This window comes from Triticum dicoccoides, chromosome 5B, assembly GCF_002162155.2.
Source record: "Triticum dicoccoides isolate Atlit2015 ecotype Zavitan chromosome 5B, WEW_v2.0, whole genome shotgun sequence".
In the NCBI taxonomy this organism is placed as follows: Eukaryota; Viridiplantae; Streptophyta; class Magnoliopsida; order Poales; family Poaceae; genus Triticum; species Triticum dicoccoides.
In genome coordinates this window covers 202,596,367-202,621,360 of record NC_041389.1, presented here as the reverse complement: position 1 = coordinate 202,621,360, position 24,994 = coordinate 202,596,367, and positions in this window count along the sequence as shown.

The following is a 24,994-nucleotide window of genomic DNA, read 5'->3' as shown; positions in this document are numbered from 1 at the left end:
ATTTTAAATTGTAGTTTTAAAAACATGTTCCTTATGCAGAGCAGATCCATTTGTTTGCTTATATAATTGTGAAACATGTTACATGTCTCCTTGTTTCTCTTTCAGAGTCGTATCTCTTATGCCAGGCAGAACTTTAGGGAAGATAGTCCTGAAGAGAGCGAGATGACCCCAAGGTCCTGTCTTGATGAAGACAGTGAGTTAAAGCTACTCACCAGCAGCTGTGAGACAACCTTTGTGCAGTCACTGCCTCAATAAGTTCGACTTCTTCAGTCTCAACTTAAAGCGGAAAGGCTTGCTTCAGCTAAGCTCCAACTTGATGTCAATGATGCAAGGAAGATCTCGGACGACCGCCTTGCGCGCTTTGGTGCTATAAAGCTAGGGATGGAGCATCTATCTTTGACACAACTGAGGTCTCATCAGCTTGTTCGGTTGCTTGCGGTGTCCGTCCTGGCCAGGTCTAATGCCTTCTGAAGTGCTCTCAGTTTTGTATATTATTTTTCGGCGCGTTTATATGCACTGGTGGTGACCTTTGATGCCCAGTGTATGTAATCCGCGGTCATGTTGCGCTTTATTATCACCGGTGGTGAACTTTGATTCCTAGTGGATGTAATATGCCATAATTTCATTATTGTATAGTCTAGGTTTATTCTTGGTCGGTATGCTGTAATTTAGGCCGGAAGGTTCAATGGATCTCAATGCTGTCGGTCTTTAGGCCGGCCCGTTACTCATATGGGCCAAAGAATACCATGGGCTTTTAAGAGGCTAAAAACTAGATTGGGCTAACATTGAGCCGAAACATTCACGGGCCAATACAGGCCAAAACCGTCTAAGGCTCATGTTTGGCCCAAATAGGACGAGCCGTTAACAGGCCAAAATATATCTCGGGCCCTGTGTGGCCCAATAAAATTATGGGCTTTAAGTAGGCCGGTATCAACGCGGGCCGTAGGCCCAACAGTGTCACGGGCCATTATCAGATGGGCTGTAAGCAGGCCGGATTCTACGCGGGCTATAATTAGGCCCAACTATTACACAAGCCATTAACAGGCCGATAGGCCAGTTGGGCTGGAATTTATCCACGAAGACTACGGGGCCGTTAAGAGGCCTAAAGTTACTTCGGACAAGAAATAGCTCAGTTTCTGCATGGGCCGTTAAATGGCCTAAAGTTAAACCGGGCCCACAACGTCCCAGATGCACCACGGGCCGCGTCGGTGTCAAAACCGGTAGATCTCGGGTAGGGGGTCCCGAACTATGCCTCTAGGAATCGAAGGTAACAAGGAGGTAGGGGACACGATGTTTACCCAAGTTCGAGCCTTCTTAATGGAGGTAATACCCTACTTCCTGCTTGATTGACTATGATGAATATAGGGGTTACAAGAGTTGATCTACCTCGAGATCGTAATGGCTCAACCCTAGATGTCTAGCCTGTATGATTGTGATCTTGCCCTATAGACTAAACCCTCCGGTTTGTATAGACACCGGAGGGACCTAGGGTTGTACAGAGTCGGTTACAGAAGAAGGAAAATGCATAATCCGAACGCCAAGCTTGCCATCCACGCAAAGGAGAGTCCCATCCGGACAGGGGAAGGTTCTTCTATCTTGTATCTTTGTGGCCCATCAGTCTGACCCATATCACATAGCCCGGACGCCTGAGGACCCCTTAGTCCAGGACTCCCTCAGGAGCCCCTGAACCAGGCTTCAATGACGATGTATCCGTCGTGCGGACTGTCTTCGGCATTGCGAGGTGGGTTCCCCATTTTCGAATACTTCAACATAGTTTTCCGCACATAAGAACTGTGTTTGGCCTTGCCTAACACATACAAACCTAAGCTGTAAAAAAAGTAACAATACTTAAAAAATAAGTCACGTCCATGGGCCACTTTTTTGGCAAGATGTTATGTTCTGGCCTTTATAATTACTCTGAATCGTTGTACAACCTCGTTTCGTATTTTGAGGCACGGCCAGTGACACGCCTTGTCAAAGCAGAGATCGTGTCCCCTTATGACGGGATTCTCATCAATAGGGGTTTTGCATAATCCAATCATGCCATTCGCACGTCCCCTTGGGAATAGGCGAGATTTAAGGCTCGTGAGGGGGCTCTTGATATTTGCTGCCTCTATAAGAGGACAGAAGGACGCATCTGTTCACGCCACGCCTTCTCCTTCCTCCGCCTTCCAATCCCCGAGCTCCAGTGGCCAAGTTCCAAATTTTCCCTTCCGCCCCAGCTTCTCTAGCAATGGCTGGATCTGGCTTTCAAGGCAAGTGGATGGCCTCTTCTGTAACAGAGAAGGACATCCAAGATCTATGGGAGGCGAGGTACCTGACCGCGGAGATAAAGCATAGGCTTCCAACCCCAGGGCAGATCATCCCCACCCAGAGCCCGGAGAAAGGGTGGTTTTTATCCCCCACTTCTTCTGAGGGCTCGGATTTGCCCTGCACCCCTTTGTCCGAGGTCTTATGTACTATTACAGGCTGGATTTCCACGATCTGGCCCCGAATTCCTTCCTCTACATATCAGCGTTCATCGTCGTGTGCGAAGCATTCCTCGACGTTCCTCCACACTTCGGCTTATGGCTGAAGGTTTTTAATGTGAAGCCGAAGGTGGTCGAAGGCCAACATGCTGAGTCTGGCAGCGCCATGGTGAGCAAGCTCAACAAGGTTATCTAGCCCAAAGGAAGATTTGTAGACACCGTCAAGGTGTGGCAGCAGGGGTGGTTTTATACTACCGAGCCCCGCGGCACCAAGTGGGCCGCTGCTTCTGCCTTCAGATCTGGACCTCCACTGCGGCTCGTGTCCTGGACCAACAAGGGCCTAGATTGGGGGTCCCCCAATGACGTATTGACGCTGCAACAGCGTGTCAAGAGCATGATAGACAAGGACATCACCCTTGCTGATGTGATCCAGGTGATACTCATCCGTCGAGCCCTCCCTTGCCAAGGACGACCTCTCAAGATGTGGGAGTTCAATCCAGAGGGGGCACGAACTCTGCATCACTTCTACGACATGACGCACAAGAAGATCTGGAAGCTGCTTTTTAAGAAGCAAAAGACGTGGCCTTCGACGTCCAATGACACCGGCCTCAATTGTAACAATCTGGCATCCCCACTAAGTATAACACTGCCGAACACTACTTAACTTATCAGTCTTAGGGAGGGGCCCTTAAAAATTCCATCTCTTGAAAAGGACTGGATAAAGAAGGCTGAGAGGATTAAGTGTCCGGCCCCACTCCTCAAAAACCCAGCCGATCCTCTGTTAATGAAGATGCTAGTCCCGACGCCCTATCAGGTGCCGACGAAGAAGGACAAGAAGAAGAAGAAGGCCAAGGAGGCCCAAGGCGACCTCCAACCCAAAGAGATTTCGGACGCCATGTCCGGAGGAACCAAAGCTTCTTCCTCTTATGAGGAAGATGAAGACGAGGATGACAAGGAGGAAGAGGAGGAGGAGGAAGCGGATAACCCTCCCCCCAAGGGGAAAAAGAGAGCGGCCTCCATAGATCCGGAGGATGGGGCGCCCAAGAGGGGAAGGGTATCCATTTCTGATAACTTAGATTTGGGCACCGAAGCCATTCCCAAGCACCGCTCCCGCACCAAGCCCCTCGCCGAATTGTGAGTAATTTCAGATGCCTTGTTCATATCTAATCCTCTTTATAGATTAAGAGAAAAGGTCAAATTTTATGCCGCGGTCCGGCCCGTGACATTCCTCAAGGGTCGTCCTCATCAGGGGATCTTTCGCTGGACAAAATGGAAAGAGAGACGCCTCCACGGGCTTCCTCACCTCACAGGGCGGACAATCCTGAGGTGTCGTCCCAAAGGGTTTCTCCGGCCCCCGGAGAAGTGCGGGGGACGATCAATGCGGCACCAAAGGCTGCTGAAGACATGTGGGGCACAACCCCTATGGAGACCGGCCATGGGGGTCCTGGGTCATCGGACCCTCAGCCGGATACCATTTCAGAGACCCATACAGTCCTGGAATCAGATCGGCAGCCCCCTTTGCAGGAGGAGGAACGACGACCTCTACGAATACAGAGGCGTCGAACAAACTGATGGATGCACTGCAAGGTGCATCCATCTTGGAGGAGCACCGTACCTTAATGGGTACGGTGGTTGAAAAAGTTCAGTCCGCTAAGAGCGAACTGGATGAATCCTTCACGAGCCTGCTAACCGGCTTCAAGGTATGAAATGTAATATCTTTTAGCCACTTTTCATAACAAATCCATCTATATATAGATAGTAGCCCATGAGACTTTGTTTGGCCAACAAAGGAGGGCGAACAGAGGGTCTATAGGTACCCGCAAAAAATAACATTTCTAGCCCTTTTGATAATCATCAGGCTTCACTGTTAGCAGCGACCAGTCAGGCTGCCGAAGTTTCCGAACTCAAGTGGAAGCTACAGCTGGTCGAGGTGGACAACATTCAGATTAACAAGCGGCTCGATGAAACGCAAGGTTTGCTCAGGTGCTCCATATTCCATCAAATTAGGTTTGCAAATGCTAAAGTGAGGCTCACACGCCATTGTACGCATGATTGCAGATGGCACTGTGGAGGTCGAGGCCCTCCAAAGTGACCTTGCCCGCGGAAAGGAGCAGGAAAGGGTGAGTAATGCGGCCGCTGAGAAAGCGACTGTCGATTTGAAGGAGGAACAGGCCACACGGAGCCAGCTCGAGGAGCGCGTATCCAAGATTGAGCAAGAGCTCAAGGACACGGCTCACAAGTGCGAGCTCCTCGAGGAGGACAATAAGGCGAAGGCGGTCGAGCTTGCCAAAGCCCTTTAGGACGCCCAAGAGGCAAGGTCCGAATCCCGCGTGGCTCGTGAGGAGCTCCAACAGGCCGGACAAATAGCGGCTAGTAAGCCCTTTCTTTTATAGTCTAAGTTTGGTGATCAGAGGTATTGATGTAGGGTGGATCCCTACGTGGACGATCTTTCACGTTTGGATTGGATCCTATGGGGAAACATGATGAACACGCAGAAAACACAAAGGGGAAACACAGGGAAAAACGAGAGAATCACTAAACCGACAAGTAATCGATCACACAAGGGCTATATCATCGAAAGCATAAGGTAATACATGATCCAAAATCAACAAAGGAAAGATACAAGGGTAGCCGCTCTTCTCCGTGAGGAGGTCTTGATTGTCTTCCCTTGAAGGGGTCTTGAATCCGCTTGGGGGATCTTCTCCGAAGAGGTCGTGAGCTCCGAGGAGAAGTAACCAAGTGGATGAGCAAGGCTCGCACACAAAATATGAGCTAAACCAATGCTAAACCTAGCTAGGAGGTGGGAGAGACCTATTTATAGTCGTAGTGCAAATGGGAGTCAAAGTGAAGGGGTACAAGGGCTCCTGCCCATGGCTGCGGTCACTCAAGTGTCGGACGTCCGGACGACGTCAGACGTCCGGGGCTTTGGGACGGTCCGGACGTCCGTAGATGTCGGACATCCATGATTTCGGCTCGGGTGCTGGTCGTCCGGTTGTCCGGTGGCTTCGGTCTTCCGTTAGTTTCCTCTCGGGTGCCCAACTGCCGGACGTCCGGAGGGCGTCGGTCGTGTGTGGCCCTGGGAGTCGTCGGACGTCTGGGCAGGGCCGGTCGTCCGTGGCCTGTAGCTCTGTCCTGCCTTCCTTCCCTCGCTGTAGCACCTCCCAGGGCTCGGACGTCCGGGACCGGCCGGTCGTCCGGTGCCTGTAGCTTCACAAACGTCTCTTCTTCGATGTCCATTTTTGGCGTCCTTGCCACCTTGGCCATTGGGTGTAGCTGTCCCGTGGCTCTCCTCCAAGTACCTGATCACACACAGAGTGTCCGTATGAGGTAGTAGCCAAGTCTCGTGAGTAGAGAGAGGAAGTTCGGAGAGGAGCGAGTTCACCTTATCTTCGATAGCCTTTGCTCTAGCTCTTGTCATGGGTCCAAGTGGTGTTGAGGGAGATGTAGGTACGTCCATGGGGATGAGCGAGGGATGCTCCGCATCATCTCCCCTCCCTTGGGAAAGATCCGACCATGGATCAAAAGCTTCGTCTCCATGGTATGGCGCAAGGTCCTTGACGTTGAAGATGCCGCTCACATTGTACTTGCCTCGTGGTAGGTCTATCTTGTAGGCGTTGTCGTTGTAGTGTTCTAGCACCTTGAAGGGTCCATTGGCTCGAGGGAGAAGTTTGGACTTGCGTTCGTTGGGGAAGTGGTCCTTTCAAAGGTGTAGCCACACGCGGTCGCCAATGTTGAAGATCATGGGTTGCTTGCTGACGTTGAGCTTGGTCGCTAGTCGTTGTACTTGGCGCTCGATGGTGTGCCTTGTATCCTCATGCATCTTCTTGATGTAGCTTGCCCGTGCACTCGCATCCATGTTGGTGCGCTCTTGTAGAGGAAGATTGAAGCCATAGATGACCTCGAAGGGGGACTTGCCGGTAGTCGAATGTCTTGCACCGTTGTAGGCATACTCAGCGATGGGTAGACATGCTTCCCACTCCTTGATGTTCTTCTTGATCAACATGCGAAGTAGAGTGGAGAGAGTCCGGTTCGTCACCTCCGTTTGGTCGTCGGTTTGAGAATGGTATGCGGATGAGAACAAGAGCTTGATTCCGAGCATGGCGCATAGGGTCTTCCAAAAGTAACTCAAGAACTTGACATCACGATCGGAGAGATTGTCTTTGGTACTCCATGGAGTCGCAAGATTTCCCTACAAAAGAGATTTGCAATGTGTGAAGCATCGTCTATCTTGTTGCAAGGAATGAAATGTGCCATCTTAGAAAATCGGTCCACAACAACAAACACGGAATCCTTTCCATTTTGAGTTCTAGGCAAACCAAGTACAAAATCCATGCTAATGTCTTCCCAAGGTTGATAAGGAATAAGAAGAGGCATGTAAAGACCATGAGATTGAGCTTTAGACTTAGCTTTGCGATATGCAGAGCATCGGGTGGTGAAGCGTGAGACGTCTCGAAACATCTTGGGCCAAAAGTAGTTCTTGGAGAGCGTGGCGAATGTCTTATCTCGTCCAAAATGTCCCATGAGTCCGCCTCCATGAGCCTCTTGCAGAAGTAGCAAACGAAGAGAAGACTCGGGAATGCAAAGTTTGTTAGCTTTCATAAGATAAACATCCTTGATATAATATTTTTCCCAACAAGTATGCGTCAAACACTTAGCATAAGGGGTAGCAAAAGATGGATCATTAGCATACAAGTCTTTGATGTGCTCAAAACCAATAACATTCAGCTCAAGTTTAGTCACAAGCGTGCATATGCGTGAAAGCGCATCCGCAACTACATTTTCCTTACCCTTAATGTACTTGATCACATATGGGAAAGATTCAATAAATTCACTCCATTTGGCATGATGCTTGTTGAACTTAGTTTGACCTTTTAAGTACTTAAGCGTTTCATGATCGGTGTGTATGACAAACTCATGAGGTCTAAGATAATGTTCCCAAACATGTAGCACACACACTAAAGCATACAATTCTTTGTCATAGATGGGATAGTTAAGTTGAGCACCGGAGAGTTTTTCACTAAAATATGCAATGGCTCGCTTTTCTTGCATCAAAACTCCGCCAATTCCGGTACCACTTGCATCACAATGAACCTCAAAAGTTTTGTCAAAATTGGCAAAGCAAGAATCGGAGCATGAGTAAGCAAAGACTTGAGCTCATCAAAAGCGGTGGATTGCAAAGATCCCCAAACGAAAGGAGCATTCTTCTTACTCAAGGCATGCAAAGGAGCGGCAATAGTGCTAAAATCTTTCACAAAGCGACGATAAAAACCCGCAAGACCAAGAAAACTACGCACTTGTTGCAAATTGGTGGGCTGGGGCCAAGTTTTAATTGCTTCAATTTTAGATTCATCAACATGAACACCCTTGGATGATACAACAAAACCCAAGAAAACCACTTTGTCAACACCAAATGTGCACTTTTTCATGTTGGCATAAAGACGTTCCTTGCGAAGGGTTTGCAAAACAGCCCTAACATGATTAAGATGCTCTTTCATGGTTTTGCTAAACACAAGAATATCATCGAAGTAAACCACAACAAAGACTCCAATATAAGGGTGAAGCACATAATGCACGAGATGCACGAAAGTACCGGGAGCCTCCGATAAACCCATAGGCATAACTAACCACTCATATAAGCCAAATTTGGTTTTGAAAGCAGTTTTCCATTCATCACCCTCTTGAATGCGGATTTGATAATAGCCACTTTTAAGATCAATTTTTGAGAAAAAGTTGGCTCCACTAAGTTCATCAAGCATATCATCTAAGCGAGGAATGGGATGTGTAGGACCTTGAGAAGAGGTGTCTAGAGGGGGGGGGGTGATTAGACACTAAGTACCAAAGTTGCAGTTTTTAAGATTCTTTGGGTTTAAGTGGAGTTTAGGCACAATTTCGACAGTCACAATACATATCAAGCAAGCATGCAAAGAGTATATGAGCAGTGGAAAGTAAAGCATTCAACTTGTAAGAAAGTAAAGGGAAGGGTTTGGAGGATTCAAACGCAATTGGAGACACGGATGTTTTTGGCATGGTTCCGATAGGTGGTGCTATCGTACATCCACGTTGATGGAGACTTCAACCCACGAAGGGTAACGGCTGCGCGAGTCCACGGAGGGCTCCACCCAAGAAGGGTCCATGAAGAAGCAACCTTGTCTATCCCACCATGGCCGTCGCCCACGAAGGACTTGCGTCACTAGCGGTAGATCTTCACAAAGTAGGCGATCTCCTTGCCCTTACAAACTCCTTGGTTCAACTCTACAATCTTGTCGGAGGCTCCCAAGTGACACCTAGCCAATCTAGGAGACACCACTCTCCAAGAAGTAACAAATGGTGCGTTGATGATGAACTCCTTGCTCTTGTGCTTCAAATGATAGTCTCCCCAACACTCAACTCTCTCTCAATGGGTTTGGATCTGGTGGAAAGAAGATTTGAGTGGAAAGCAACTTGGAGAAGGCTAGAGATCAAGATTCATATGGTAGGAATGGAATATCTTGGTCTCAACACATGAGTAGGTAGTTCTCTCTCAGAAAATGTATGCTGGAAGTGTAAGTTCAGTCTGATGGCTCTCTCCACGAATGAAGAGGAGGTGGAGGGGTATATATAGCCTCCACACAAAATCTAACCGTTACACACAATCTACCAAACTCGATGGGACCGAATCACTAAACTCGGTCAGACCGATTTAGCAAATAATGTGACCGTTAGGGTTTTCGGTGGAACCGAAATGCAACTCGGTGAGACCGATATGGTTAGGGTTAGGGCATAACGTAATCTCGGTAAGACCGATTACACGAACTCGGTGAGACCGATTTGGTAATAAGCTTTCCAGAGAGTTGGTCAGGCAAACTCGGTGGGACCGATTACTCAAACTCGGTAGGACCGATTTTGGTAATAAGTTTCCAGAGAGTTTACATTGTAATCTCGGTAGTACCGATTGCTCAAACTCGGTGAGACCGATTTGATAATGGACATACACAGAGAGATTACAATACCATCTCGGTGAGACCGAGATCCCTATCGGTAAGATTGATTTGCTTAGGGTTTGTGGCAGTGGCTATGACTTTTGGAATCGGTGGCGCCGGATAGGAAGTTTCGGTGTGACCGATTTTGGCTTTGGGTTTAGGTCATTTGTGGAAGTGGGAAAGTAGCTGAGGGTTTTGGAGCATATCACTAAGCACATGAAGCAAGAGGCTCATTAAGCAACACCTCATCCCTTCTTGATAGTATTGGCTTTTCTATAGACTCAATGTGATCTTGGACCACTAAAATGTAAAAAGAAGAGTCTTGAGCTTGAATCTTGAGCCAATCCTTTGTCCTTAGCATCTTGAAGGAGTTCCCACATCCTTTAGTCCATGCCACTCCATTGTTGAACTTATCTGAAACATGCTAGATAAAAGTGTTAGTCCAACAAGAGATATGTTGACATTAATTACCAAAACCACCTAGGGAGCACTTGTGCTTTCAATCTCTCCCTTTTTGGTAATTGATGGCAACATACATCAAAGCTTTGGATAAATATATAGATGATAGAAAGTAAAGCTTTGGAAAGACATGTAACAAGCATAGGCTCCCCCTACATGTATGCAATCATGTGAATATGGAATGTAGAAGCATGTGAGAGCATAAACATGATAGAGCAGGCGATGTGTTACATGTATCTTGGCCATATGCGTCAGAGCAAAGAATGTTGAAGAAAATACCTTCATGCTCATGAGTCCTTCTTGCAAACAATATGTACATCAGCAAGAATTCCTCATACACATGATTGTGATGCATATACTTACCCTGTAGTCTTGAGTTGTCTTAGGATGAAATGAACCTGTGTAAACAAGGTTAGATAACACAGATACATCTACTAGCCAGAGCAAACAGAAGGAACCACAAGAATAGCAAGACTGGGATGACATGCATAGAGTGAGTACTAAGTACCACATTGAATTAGACATGTCCCCAAGAGTAAAGATTTGCAATGAATTTGAATGATCTCTTTCCCTTAGATGTCTTGCTCCCCCTGAATCTAACATGGGATACTGGGAGAAGATAGGGAACAGAAAATCAGAGCTGAAAGTAAATAGAGCTGAAGGATATGAATGATGATCAGAGCTAATGTTTAGAGCTAATGTATGCTAATGCAAATAAGCACAAAAGATCAAATGAACATGTCTCTCCCCTCAAGAAGACATGTGGACATCTCTCCTCTTGAACACCAAGCATCTGGGATCTTTGAGAAATACTTTTTACTTAAGTATCCTCTCCCCCTGGAGATCTCTCTTCTTTTGAGGGTCTCTCCCCCTAGAAGGTCTCTCTCTCTCCCCCTTAAAAAGGAAGGTGATAAATTTTGATGCTCTCTCTCTATCTCCAAATGACAAGCTTTGATGTTCTCTCTCTCCCGCTTTGACATCACTTTCCAAGAAGGATCTTCTGGAATCTGTTGAATGGGTTTGGTCCTCGAGACACAGAACAAAGCAATGATAAAAATGTGATGCTTGTAGAGGACAAGATCCATTGAGTGGAGCTGGATCGGAAGAAACACAGAATTATGTGGCAATCTGTTTTTCCTGTTATGAGATCGCTGGCACCGAGTGAGTTGCTTCGGTTGGACCGAAAGGGATTCGGTTGGGCCGAAAATAACAAATCGGTGAAACCGAGTTCATCACAGAGAAAACACTTGTCACCTCAGCTCACTAGACTAGTAAGATCTCACAAGGATTTGCAAGGAATTGACTGGAAGATGTGCAATTAATTGGAATGCAAAAAATGCAGAACAAACAGAAAGAAAGAAATCTAGATGAAGTTTTTTTGAAAGGGGAAACAAATATGCATGAGACAAATGCAAAGACACAGAAAAGAACACAAGAGAACTTCATCTAGAGATGGCCGGCGATGAAGTCACCTATGTTAGAGTATGTTGACTTAGGAGTCAAGTGAGATCACTTGATCATAGGTCATACTCATCGTTTAAGCTCAAATGGGGTTGCCATTTTTCGTTTAAGCATCTTGATGTATTCACATCTTGTCGAGTTGCTTTAGCTCATGACTTGGAGTAAAGCTTCTCTAAGATGGAACAACATACCTTGGTTGGTGGTGTAGTCCATGTAGTTGAACTTGTGTGGGTTGCTCAAGGTTGATTGTAGCTCATCAAGAATTTTGAGCACCACTTGGAATTTTAGTCCATATACCTACATGGATTAGTTCTTGCAAGGAAGAGCACTTGTGTATCCAAAAATGACAATCATGAAGCTCAACATAGAATTTGTCAAAGGATATATTTAAGAAGTTTCGTGCTTCCTTGTCTTCAACCACCAAGGTGTAGAGACTTGGTGATGTAGAGATTGCTCAAGATATGAGTGGATTACAATCTCATGGAATTTGATTCCACCAAGTACCTACAAGAGTTAGATGACATGCAAGATACAAATATATCCAAGACATATGATTTTCATCATAAGAGAAATATCAAGGATTAGTCATAAGCTCATGTCTTGCATGTATCCAATGGAGTTTCTACTCCAAGTTTGAAGCATCAATGATGTTCAATTCTCCTCTTAACCTGCAAAACACTTTCTCATCAAGAGGTTTAGTGAATATATCCGCTAATTGCTTTTCGGTGCGAACATGCTTAAGATCAATGTCACCTTTAGCAAAATGATCTTGAATGAAATGATGACGAACTTCAATATGCTTAGTTCGAGAATGTTGCACAGGATTATGACCAATTTTAATAGCACTTTCATTGTCACAAAGCAATGGAACATGTCTCACATATATCCCATAATCTTTAAGAGTTTGGGTCATCCAAAGTAATTGAGCACAACATGAACCAGCGGCAATATATTCAGCTTCGGTAGTGGACAAGGATACCAAGTTTTGTTTCTTGGAGGACCAAGACACAAGAGATCTACCAAGAAATTGACAAGTACCCGAAGTGGACTTTCTATCAACCTTGTCTCCGGCATAGTCCGAGTCGGAATAGCCAACAAGATGGAAAGAGGCCCTCTTAGGATACCAAATGCCAAAGTTTGGTGTATGGATTAAGTATCTCACTATCCTTTTCATGGCCTTAAGATGACATTCCTTAGGAGCAGCTTGATATCGTGCACACATGCACACACTTAGCATGATATCAGGACGTGAAGCACATAGGTATAACAATGAACCGATCATAGAGCGATAAACCTTTTGATCAACCAGTTCACCATCTTTGGTCAAGTCATTATGTCCACTAGTAGGCATGGGTGTAGACATACCTTTGCATTCTTGCATATTGAACTTCTTGAACAAGTCCTTGGTGTACTTCATTTGAAAAACGAAGGTACCTTCCTTAGTTTGCTTGATTTGCAGCCCAAGGAAGAATTTGAGTTCACTCATCATGGACATCTCAAATTTCTGCGACATTAGCTTCCCAAACTTTTCACTAAAATGAGGGTTAGTTGAACCAAATATGATATCATCAACATAAATTTGGCACACAAATAGTTATCCATTAACCCTTTTAGTAAAAAGAGTAGAATCAATTTTTCCAATTTCAAAGCCTTTTTCAATAAGAAACTTGGTCAAGCATTTATACCAAGCTCTAGGAGCTTGTTTAAGACCATAAAGAGCTTTGTGAAGTTTGTAAACATGATTGGGTTTCTTAGGATTGACAAAGCCGGGAGGTTGCTTAACATAAACTTCCTCCTCTATTTCACCATTTAGAAAAGCACTTTTAATGTCCATTTGGTACAAGGTAATATCATGATTATTAGCATAGGTAAGTAAGATGCGTATGGACTCAAGTCTAGCAACAGGGGCGTAAGTCTCACCATAGTCCATACCTTCGACTTGTGTGTAGCCTTGGGCGACGAGACGTGCTTTGTTGCGAACTACTTGTCCATCTTCATCTTGCTTGTTGCGAAACACCCATTTGGTACCGACGACGTTGTGGTTGTTGTCGGGCTTCTCAACCAATGTCCAAACTTGATTCCTCTCAAAGTTATGTAGCTCTTCATGCATAGCATTTATCCAATCCGGATCTTCCAATGCTTCTTCGACCATCATAGGTTCAATGCTAGAGATGAAAGAATAGTTTTCACAAAAGTTAGCTAAACGAGGTTTAGAGCGAGTGATTCTCCCGGTTTGAATGTCATTGTAGACTTGCTCGACGGGATGATCTTTAGCAATTCTTGCTTGAACTCGTGAAAGCTTTTGCTTGGGTCTTCGTTGAACATCTTCTTCATCTTGTTCTTCTTCTTCTTGGCCTTCCTCATTGTTGGCATTGTCGTTCTCTTGTCGTGGTGGAGAAGGAGGCTGTTGACGTTCATCTTGATGCACTTCCTCGTTTCCTTCATCTTGGTGTGTCCCGCTTGTGGATGCTTCCGTATCAACTCTTGGTTCACCTTGTCGTGAAGTTGAAGCTTCCACTTGGATGGACGAGGTACTCTCCTTTACCTCCGTTGGACGAACCTTGCCAACAGCCAAGTCTTGAATTGCTTCCGAAGGATCTTTGTCACCTACATCAATTGGCAATTGCTCTACTTGCGAGCTGTTAGATTCATCAAACTTCACATCTACCGTCTCTTCAACCTTTCGGGTGAAATTGTTGTAGACACGGTAAGTGTGAGAGTTTGAGCCATAACCTAGTAGGAAACCTTCATGAGACTTAGGAGCAAATTTAGAGCGACGATGCTTATCAAGAATGTAGCACTTTGAGCCGAATACTCGAAAGTATCCAACTTGGGGTTTGTTACCAGTGCGGAGCTCGTATGCCGTCTTGCCGAGTAGCTTGTGAAGATACAAGCGATTTGCTGCATGACAAGCTGTCTCAACCGATTTTGCCCAAAAGTGCTTCGGCGTCTTGTACTCATCAAGCATCGTTCTTGCCATTTTGATGAGCGTCCGGTTCTTCCTCTCAACAACTCCGTTTTGTTGAGGTGTGTACGTAGCCGAGAACTCGTGTGAAATCCCTTCTTCGTCAAGAAAGGTGTCCACATTTGCGTTCTTGAACTCTGTTCCGTTGTCGCTGCGAACCTTCTTGATCTTCACTTCAAATTTATTTTGGGCCTTCCTTTCGAAGTTTTTGAAGATCTTTTGGACCTGCGATTTATCATCGAGAAATAACACCCACGTAAATCTTGAAAAATCATCAACTATAACAAGACCAAAAGAATTTCCACCGAGACTCTTGTAAGAGTTGGGACCAAAGAGATCTATCTGAAGTAGCTCGAGTGGCCTCCTTGTAGTCATGATGTTCTTCACGGGATGCCTTCCTCCAACCTGTTTACCTGCCTGACAAGCGCTGCAAAGTCTATCCTTATCAAATATGACATCGTTAACTCTAAGGATATGATTTACTTTAATAAGCTTGTCAAGGTTTCGCATACCAACATGACCTAGTCGTCTATGCCATAACCAACCTTTTGAGGATTTAGCAATGAAGCAAGTTTTAGGTTGAGCCTTTTTCGTGAAATCAACAATGTATAGATCACCTCTAGGCACACCGGTAAAGACCATTTTATGATTATCTCGACAAAACACTTGGCAATCTACTTCAGTAAATAGAACATTGAAACCGAAATCAGCAAGTCTAGATACAGAAAGTAAGTTGTAACCAAGAGATACAACGAGCATGACATTTTGTATGGAGCTATCATGTGATATGGCCACCTTACCGAGGCCAACCACCTTACCCTTTGAGTTGTCATCGAAAGTGACATACTTTCGAGGACTATCATTATCAGCAAGCTCACTAAACATGTCTTTATCTCCGGTCATGTGATCGGTACATCCACTATCAAGAACCCATTCCTTTCCTGATGAGATATATCCCCGAAGATTTGCCATAAGACCAAAGTGTCTCATTGCATCATCAAGATCGAAGTCACTCTCCTCATCCTCATCACAGTATCCATGTTCAACATTGTCATGTGGTGGATCAAGTCCTAGAGAGGGTGATTCATTAGAATGAGTTTGATAATCTTGCTTATGAATTTTTATAGCTTCGGAAATAATGTCACTAATGATACCAACATTTCCTTTGGCACGCATAAGGTTTGTAAGCTCAAATAGACGATCACCAAACATAGGATCACTAGTATTCATCTTACTCAAGGCAATAGATTTATGGAGAATTTCATCAAGATTTTTCAAGGAATAATCGGGAAATCGTTCCTCAAGAAATTTCCATATAGTGTAGGCACACTTAAAAGTAGGCAAACATCCAAGCAAGTTTCTAGGCAATCCTCTAATGATAAGATCGGCAGTTCTAAGATTCCTAATCATGTCAATTTACTCATCATGGGTAGGATGCATAGGATCAACATAAGGTTCACAAGGACTAGCAATATACTTGTTAAAATGGTATTGATTAAAAATAACAAGCATCTCATTTTTCCACTCATGAAAATACTTCCCATCAAGAATAGGCACTCTATGTCTAATACTCCCAATAGTAGACTCATCCATCTTCCTCCAATGGTGATTAAACCAAAGCAATGGAGACCAATGCTCTGATACCACTTGTAGGACCTTGATAAGAGGTGTCTAGAGGGGGGGTGATTAGACACTAAGTACCAAAGTTGCAGTTTTTAAGATTCTTTGGGTTTAAGTGGAGTTTAGGCACAATTTCGACAGTCACAATACATATCAAGCAAGCATGCAAAGAGTATATGAGCAGCGGAAAGTAAAGCATTCAACTTGTAAGAAAGTAAAGGGAAGGGTTTGGAGGATTCAAATGCAATTGGAGACACGGATGTTTTTGGCGTGGTTCCGATAGGTGGTGCTATCGTACATCCACGTTGATGGAGACTTCAACCCACGAAGGGTAATGGCTGCGCGAGTCCATGGAGGGCTCCACCCAAGAAGGGTCCATGAAGAAGCAACCTTGTCTATCCCACCATGGCCGTCGCCCACGAAGGACTTGCCTCACTAGCGGTAGATCTTCACAAAGTAGGCGATCTCCTTGCCCTTACAAACTCCTTGGTTCAACTCCACAATCTTGTCGGAGGCTCCCAAGTGACACCTAGCCAATCTAGGAGACACCACTCTCCAAGAAGTAACAAATGGTGCGTTGATGATGAACTCCTTGCTCTTGTGCTTCAAATGATAGTCTCCCCAACACTCAACTCTCTCTCAATGGGTTTGGATCTGGTGGAAAGAAGATTTGAGTGGAAAGAAACTTGGGGAAGGCTAGAGATCAAGATTCATATGGTAGGAATGGAATATCTTGGTCTCAACACATGAGTAGGTAGTTCTCTCTCAGAAAATGTATGCTGGAAGTGTAGGTTCAGTCTGATGGCTCTCTCCACGAATGAAGAGGAGGTGGAGGGGTATAGATAGCCTCCACACAAAATCTAACCGTTACACACAATCTACCAAACTCGGTGGGACCGAATCATTAAACTCGGTCAGACCGATTTAGCAAATAATGTGACCGTTAGGGTTTTCGATGGGACCGAAATGCAACTCGGTGAGACCGATATGGTTAGGGTTAGGGCATAATGTAATCTCGGTAAGACCGATTACACAAACTCGGTGAGACCGATTTGGTAATAAGCTTTCCAGAGAGTTGGTCAGGCAAACTCGGTGGGACCGATTACTCAAACTCGGTAGGACCGATTTTGGTAATAAGTTCCCAGAGAGTTTACATTGTAATCTCGGTAGTACCGATTTCTCAAACTCGGTGAGACCGATTTGGTAATGGACATACACAGAGAGATTACAATCCCATCTCGGTGAGACCAAGATCCCTATCGGTAAGACTGATTTGCTTAGGGTTTGTTGCAGTGGATATGACTTTTGGAATCGGTGGCGCCGGATAGGAGTTTCTGTGTGACCGATTTTGGCATTGGGTTTAGGTCATTTGTGGAAGTGGGAAAGTAGCTGAGGGTTTTGGAGCATATCACTAAGCACATGAAGCAAGAGGCTCATTAAGCAACACCTCATCCCTCCTTGATAGTATTGGCTTTTCCTATAGACTCAATGTGATCTTGGACCACTAAAATGTAAAAAGAAGAGTCTTAAGCTTGAAGCTTGAGCCAATCCTTTGTACTTAGCATCTTGAAGGAGTTCCCACATCCTTTAGTCCATGCCACTCCATTGTTGAACTTATCTGAAACATGCTAGATAAAAGTGTTAGTCCAACAAGAGATATGTTGACATTAATTACCAAAACCACCTAGGGAGCACTTGTGCTTTCAGGATGCCTATAGCGAACGGTAGTAGCATTTATAGGTCTACAATCGAAACACAAGCAGAAACTTCCATCGGGCTTAGGCACAAGTATAACCGGAATGGCACAAGGGCTTAAGCTTTCACGTACATGACCGTTGTCGATTAGTTGTTGTACTTGCCGTTGAATCTCCTTGGTTTCTTCGGGATTGACACGTTATGGAGCTTTGTTTGGAAGTGGCTCTCCGGGGACGAGGTTGATTCGATGCTCAATGCCTCGTAGAGGAGGTAGACCCAGAGGTAGCTCATCGGGGAAAACATCTTGGAATTCCTGCAAAAGAGATTGAAACACTAAAGGTAGCTCGTGAGAGGTGTTAGTTTTAGGTTCCCCATCCTTGCACACAAGGACAAAGTGCATCACACTCGATGGGTTCTCACACACTTCTCTCATCTCACTTTTTGTGGCAAATAGTATGAGATTTTTCTCTCTAGGCGAAGAGGCGCTCAAGTTTGGCTTGTGGCTCTCACTCACTTTTTGGTGGATCACTTTCTCACTCTTCTCTCCACGATGGGTGGCTTTCTTGTCGGCTATTACTTGACTAGGAGACATAGGTCGTAGCACATATTCCTTCCCTTTCATCTTGAAGCTATAGTGATTGGTGCGCCCATTGTGGATGACACCACGGTCGAATTGCCATGGTCGACCAAGAAGGAGGTGGCAAGCGGTCATTGGGACCACATCACATCCAGAGTTTCCTCATATGCACCAATTTTGAAGGAGACTTGGACCGTATCCTCAACTCGGATAGTGCTGGAGTCACTTAGCCATTGAACCTTGTAGGGGTGCGGGTGTTTCCTCTTTACCAATCGAAGCTTGGAGCATAGTTCTTCACTTGCCAAGTTGTGACAACTACCTCCATAGATGATGACCTTGACGGACCTTCCATTGATGCCGGCCTTGGTGTGGAAGATATGGCATCGTTGGTCTTCTTCTTGTTGATGTTGAAGAGTCAAGACCTTGAAGACAACAAGAGCGGGGCTCGTATCTTCATCACAAAAGACTTGATCATCTTCATCCTCGTTCATGCACCGGTGCACGACCACTTGCTCAAGAGCTTCCATCTCCTCATCACTCATAGAGTCGTAGGTTCCATCGTCATTGAGGATCATGGTGCGCTTGTTGGTGCATTCATAGGACTTGTGGCCTCGGCCGCCGCAAGTGAAACACTTGAAGGAGCTTGTCTTGATGGTCTCATCGGTCGGAGTAGATGACGAAGCACGCGGCTTGAAGTTGCTTGTAGTAGGGGGAAGACGACTTGAACTTGCCGAAGTTTTCTTGTAACTTGACTTGTTATCATTGCTTGGAGAAGGCTTGGTTGATGTCGAAGTTGGAGTAGTTGTTGAAGCTTGGTTATTGGAGAAGCCGTAGGTCTTGGATGAGTACTTGGCGTACTTGAAGTCATCTTGCACTTGACGTTCCGCCTTTGTAGCTTGATGCACGAGCTCAATGAGGTTGGAGTAGGGTTGGAAGTTGGCGATCTTCTTGATGGGATGATTGAGTCCATTCAAGAATCGTGCCATTGTTTGCTCATCATCTTCCGTGACATTGGCTCGAATCATGGCTATCTCCATTTCCTTGTAGTATTCTTCAACACTCTTTCCTTGCTTGAGGAGTTGTAGCTTCTTGAAGATATCGCGGTTGTAGTAGGTTGGCACAAAACATGCTCGCATGACTTCCTTCATTTGAGCCCAAGTGGTGATTGGAGGTTCACCTCTTGCTTGTCGGCGCTCAAGGACTTGTTCCCACCATATGAGCACATAGTCTTGGAACTCAAGTGATGCCATAGCGATCTTCTTCTCTTCCTCATAGTTGTGCAAACGAAAGATTTTGTCGACCTTCAATGCCCATGAGAGGTATTCTTCAGGATCATTGTTTCCATTGAACTTGGGCATTGTGAATTTGAGCTTGCCATAGCGTTGCTCTTCACTGTGTTGCTGGCAATGGTGATGATGACGCCCTTGACATGGAGGGTAATCATCCTCATGTTGCTCTTGGCATGGATGAAGTCCATGATCAACTTGCTCTTGTTGAACTTGAGGTTGAGGTGGAGCTTGACGAGCTTGTGGAGGAGCTTGAGGAACTTGACTTTGCACGCGCGGTTGGTAGTTCCTCTCTTGGATTTCTTCTCGAAGGGCTTCCTTGTGATTGCGCCGTTCGCGTTGCAGTTGGCGATGGCTCGACTTGACTCTTGAAGGGCACGTTGCGCCTCTAGAGCTTGTGCTTCTCGTTGTTGTTGTTGAAGGCGTTGAGCCTCGGCATCTTGTTGCTCTTGGTGTAGACGTGCTCGTTCTTCCTCTTGGCGCCGTAGTCGTTGTCGTTCTTGAGCTTGAGCAAAAGCGACTTGATTTGATTGATGACGAGGTACTTGCTCATCGGCTTGCTCTTGTGAATGCTTGATGTGTAGCGGGTTGCGAGATGCATGACGGTCTTGACGCGCGACTCATCGAAGAGTGTTCGATGACGGTGTACTTGAGCCAGAGAAGGAGTCGTCGTAGTGTCGACTTGAGTGGCTCCGTCTTGAGTATGACGATGTAGAAGGAGGACGGTTCACCAACAAGGCGCGGATCTCGTCCATTCTTGCATCGTTCTCTTGCTTGTGCGCGTCGAGCTTGTTGTCGAAGTAGTCTCTTGTACGTTGCTCGGAGAGTCGCAAGTCATTGGCGAGGTTGTCGATGCGGTCATTCATTGCTTGTTGCTCTTGATGCAATGCTCATTGTGCACCAAAGAGGTGGCTCTTGGTGATGTATGATGACATGTCGTCGTCTTGCTCGATAAAGAGTGGGTTGGTGGAAGTACTCGGCCTATCCATCATTCCAACCAAAAATGTGAGTGGTAGAAGGAGAAGAACTTATACCAATGTACCTTGACCGATGTTGATGATGAATCAAGTTCACTCAAATGCGGACAATGAAATAGCACTATTGGTACCAATTCTTGTCGGTTCTCACACCTACACAAGTAAAAGCTTATGGTGGAGCTTGGTTAGGATGGTGGCAAAAAAAATTGATGCAATAGTAAGTGAGCTTCAATAATGTTGGAAATGATTCACAAATTTGCAAATGCAACAAGTAGACCAAGCAAGTAGTGGTACACGGGAACACACACGCAAATAGATAGATGGGATTGTGCAAACCAAAATTGAGCCAAAATGTGGAATCCACGAAAATGATCTTGTTGCACAATACACGAGAGACGCTAGCACGATTGCACAATAGGAGGATACGGAACTTGTGCACAACCTATTAGGCAAAAATGCAACGATCTCGATCCCAAGTATGCTATATGTATGGTATTTCGGTGTTATGATCCAAGATGATCCGATATGACAATCTTAATGTAATATGATGCTATGGTTCTTGCTCATAAGCTATTTGCTTATCTTTCCTCTTTGCTTAAAAGCTTGGGTGGCTCTTTCACTTTTGAGCTCTTTTCTTATGCGAAACTTCACGAACCAAGATAGCAATTGTGTATGCGATGACAACTTTTTGACACACAAGTTGATGCCAAGATATGCACCACTATGGTATGGTATGTATGCTATGGAGTATGATCACTAATGTGCACAAGTCACGTTGCCGGCAATACTCAATGGCTAGTCTCGATGGGTAAGCTACGCAAAAGTAAGGCCACGTGGGGGTATCAATGCAATTGCAAGGTATGACAAAGATGTCGACGAAGTTACCGTCCTTGGCGATGATGAGACCCTTGCGAAGATGAGTGCGGTGATGATGATGTCGAATCGTACCTATATAGCCGAAACACAATAGGACGCGGGAGCCATAACTCAAAATCTCAAGGACCAAAACGTGTCAAAATCGTCATAGGAGGTATTGGGGAAGATGGTGGTGTATGTGGGTTTGGATGATGTGGTGGAAGGTGGGGATATGGTGGTGGCCGAACTGAAAATTCAGTTTCGTCAGAGTTTCACGGACGTCCGGGAGGTCACGGTCGTCCGTTCGTCGGACGTCCGGCAGGGTCCGGTCGTCCGGTGCCTGGGTGAAATTCGGGCACAGGATGACTAGCGCAATTTCGGGGTGGAGGAAGATGGTGAGGTCAAAATCGAGCGGATTGGTGGAAGGAAAAGGGTTGGGAGGGTGGGGAAAGCTAGATCCACGTGTAGCAACTCAAATCCATGGACCAAATCCAACAGAATCTCAACTCACCAACAAATCACAAAAAAAAATTGGGGCTATTTTTGGTGGGGAATTTTCAGATTTAGGACGAAAACAACAAAATCAAGCTAGAAAAAGAGGGGTAGGGGCTCCAAAAACGTGATCAACGTGGCTCATGATACCAAGATGATGTAGGGCGGATCCCTATGTGGACGCTCTTTCACGTTTGGAGTGGATCCTACGGGAAAACACGATGAACGCGCGGAAAACACAAAGGGGAAACACATGGGAAAACGAGAGAATCACTAAACCGACAAGTAATCGATCACACAAAGGCTAGATCATCGAAAGCATAAGGTAATACATGATCCAAAATCAACAAAGGAAAGATACAAGGGTAGCCGTTCTTCTCCGTGAGGAGGTCTTGATTGTCTTCCCTTGAAGGGGTCTTGAATCCGCTTGGGGGATCTTCTCCGAAGAGGTCGTGAGCTCCGAGGAGAAGTAACCAAGTGGATGAGCAAGGCTCGCACACAAAATATGAGCTAAACCAATGCTAAACCTAGCTAGGAGGTGGGCGATACCTATTTATAGTCGTAGTGCAAATTGGAGTCAAAGTGAAGGGGTACAAGGGCTCCTGCCCATGGCTGCTGCCATTCAGGTGTCAGACGTACGGACGACGTCGGACGTCCAGGGCTTCGGGACGGTCCAGACGTCCGAAGATGTCGGACATTCGTAATTTTGGCTCGGGTGCTTGTCGTCTGGTCATCCGATGGCTTCGCTCTTCCGTTAATTTCCTCTCGGGGGCCCAGCTGCCAGACGTCCAGAGGGCGTCGGTCGTCCGTGGCCCTGGGAGTCGTCGGACGTCCGGGCAGGGCCGGTCGTCCGTGGCCTGTAGCTCTGTCCTGCCTTCCTTCCCTCGCTGTAGCACCTCCCAGGGCTCGGACGTCCGGGACGGGCCTGTCGGCCGGTGCCTGTAGCTTCACAAACGGCTCTTCTTCTTGATGTCCATGTTTGGCGTCCTTGCCACCTTGGCCATTGGGTGTAGCTGTCCCGTGGCTCTCCTCCAAGTACCTGATCACACACAGAGTGTCCGTATGAGGTAGTAGCCAAGTCTCGTGAGTAGAGAGAGGAAGTTCGGAGAGGAGCGAGTTCACCTTATCTTCGATAGCCTTTGCTCTGGCTCTTGTCATGGGTCCAAGTGGTGTTGAGGGAGATGTAGGTACATCCATGGGGATGAGCGAGGGATGCTCCGCATCAGGTATGCCTTACTTAATCGACTATGGAGTTCTCCAGACTCCTTTGCGGATCTACCTAAGAGCGCGACTGACGCGTCGCAATTCTACCGTGCCCAGGAGGGGCATACAACATAGAAGCTATTTTGGTCGCAATATGCAACTCGGGAGCGTTCAACGCTGTTGAACGACCAGATGGCACAATGGGCTGAGCTGCACAAGATGTCTAGAGCGGCCATGAAGGAGGTTATACTCCAGCTGTGGCCAGCTGAATCCGTTCTGAGCTCTTACTTTGGCCTGGTGCGGCGACTCGTCGATGCTGTGCCCCGCATTGACGCCATCAAACGGTCGGTGTGCATAGAAGGTGCACAGAGGGCTTTTGCTCATGTCAAGGTGCACTGGGGCAAGATGAAGGCCACCATCGTCGCTGTGGGGGGTCCTCCCGAAGGCAAATACCACCGCACACCGGAACTTTATTTAAACGACATTCTAGAGGGTGCTTGTTTGATAGAGGGTCAATGCTTAAAGGATATCATGTTCGAATAAATGTATTCGAACGACCCGACAGTGTGTATTATAGATACTAAGTATTTGTAATATATTGGCATCATTATATAAAATTGCTTTCCTCCTGTGCAGCCGTTTATTTTTGAATGCCTGAGAGTTTTCCTGTCGTCAGCTTCGATCCCCACATAGATGCTACGGGGGTGTTCAGAATGGCACATTAACACTCTTGACCCAACGTCTTGGTCCGTGACGGAGGTGTCAGTGCGTCGAACTAGGAAATCAGACTATACGGCTTTACCGCTCTCACTTAGCCATAGGAGTTTGACGATGGGACTATAGAATAGCCCCTGGCATGTATTTGACAATCCAAATGCGGATGCGTTACATGTAAGACTGGAAAGACAGTCCTTCGTTTGAAAAAGAAAAAATCATTAAAGATTTAGTAAGTCACCGAACGGTTGACTAGCTCTCGTCGTATCATGACAGTCAGTTTTCCGCTTTCTCTACTGAGGTGCTTGACCAGACAAACCAGAAACACAATGGCAGTAGTTCTCCCTTTACTACCTTAGCCAACAAACGGAACGTAAGGTAGCAAACACAGAAGCCGAGCAACCCAACTATTGACCAAAGACATGATTCAGAGCCGATGCACATAATGCCACGCTCGGAACGCCAAGGTGTGCTACAAAGCTGTTCGGACTTTCGTTTAGTGGCTCATAAGTGGCCGTATATAGCCCCTGGCAATGGGTGTCGAGGTATGTGTGACAATTGGAGAGACGGACTACAGTTTTATAAATGAAGTAGATACTGAAAATTTTGTCGCTGCTAAAATCTGATTGACACGTCAAGACGTGATCTTACAGGGGATACCTTAAATACCAAAGTCATTTTACATGCCGGGGGGCTAATAACAAGGAGAAAATCTCAGTATAGGTCCTTTTTAGATAAGGTTTAGTCCAAAGAGTCCTTTGGGTGTCCTGCCGCACGTATGCGCCGCTTTTGTCCTTTAGAGAGAGGTTCCTTGAAGGAAACGATCTTCTATTTGCTAGACGGAACCGGGCCATGAGTTAGCCCTTGTAAGTCCGTAGGATACATGGGCTTGAATGCACATGTGTTAAAAAGGTAAGCAGAAAAAAGGTGGAAGATTATATAGGGTCGAGCAGCACTATAGATCTTCCTGTATTGTGCCTCCGCCAATGCCCAAGGTATCTTGTAACACCCCGGATGCAACTTTTCATATTTGCAACTCCAACTCTTGCCATTTCCGGCTACGTGATATGATATTTCCTCCGTGGTTGGGTTTTGTCTTTCTTTTTGCATTTTGTTCATGTCATGCATTTCATCTCATGTCATCATCCACATTGCATCCGCATTGTATCGGCATTGTTTTCTTAAAACTCTTAGTCCGCTCATAGTTGGCGCTCCTCGCTTCTCTCTGTTGCGTTCGTTGACCATTCCGAGACTGACAGGGTT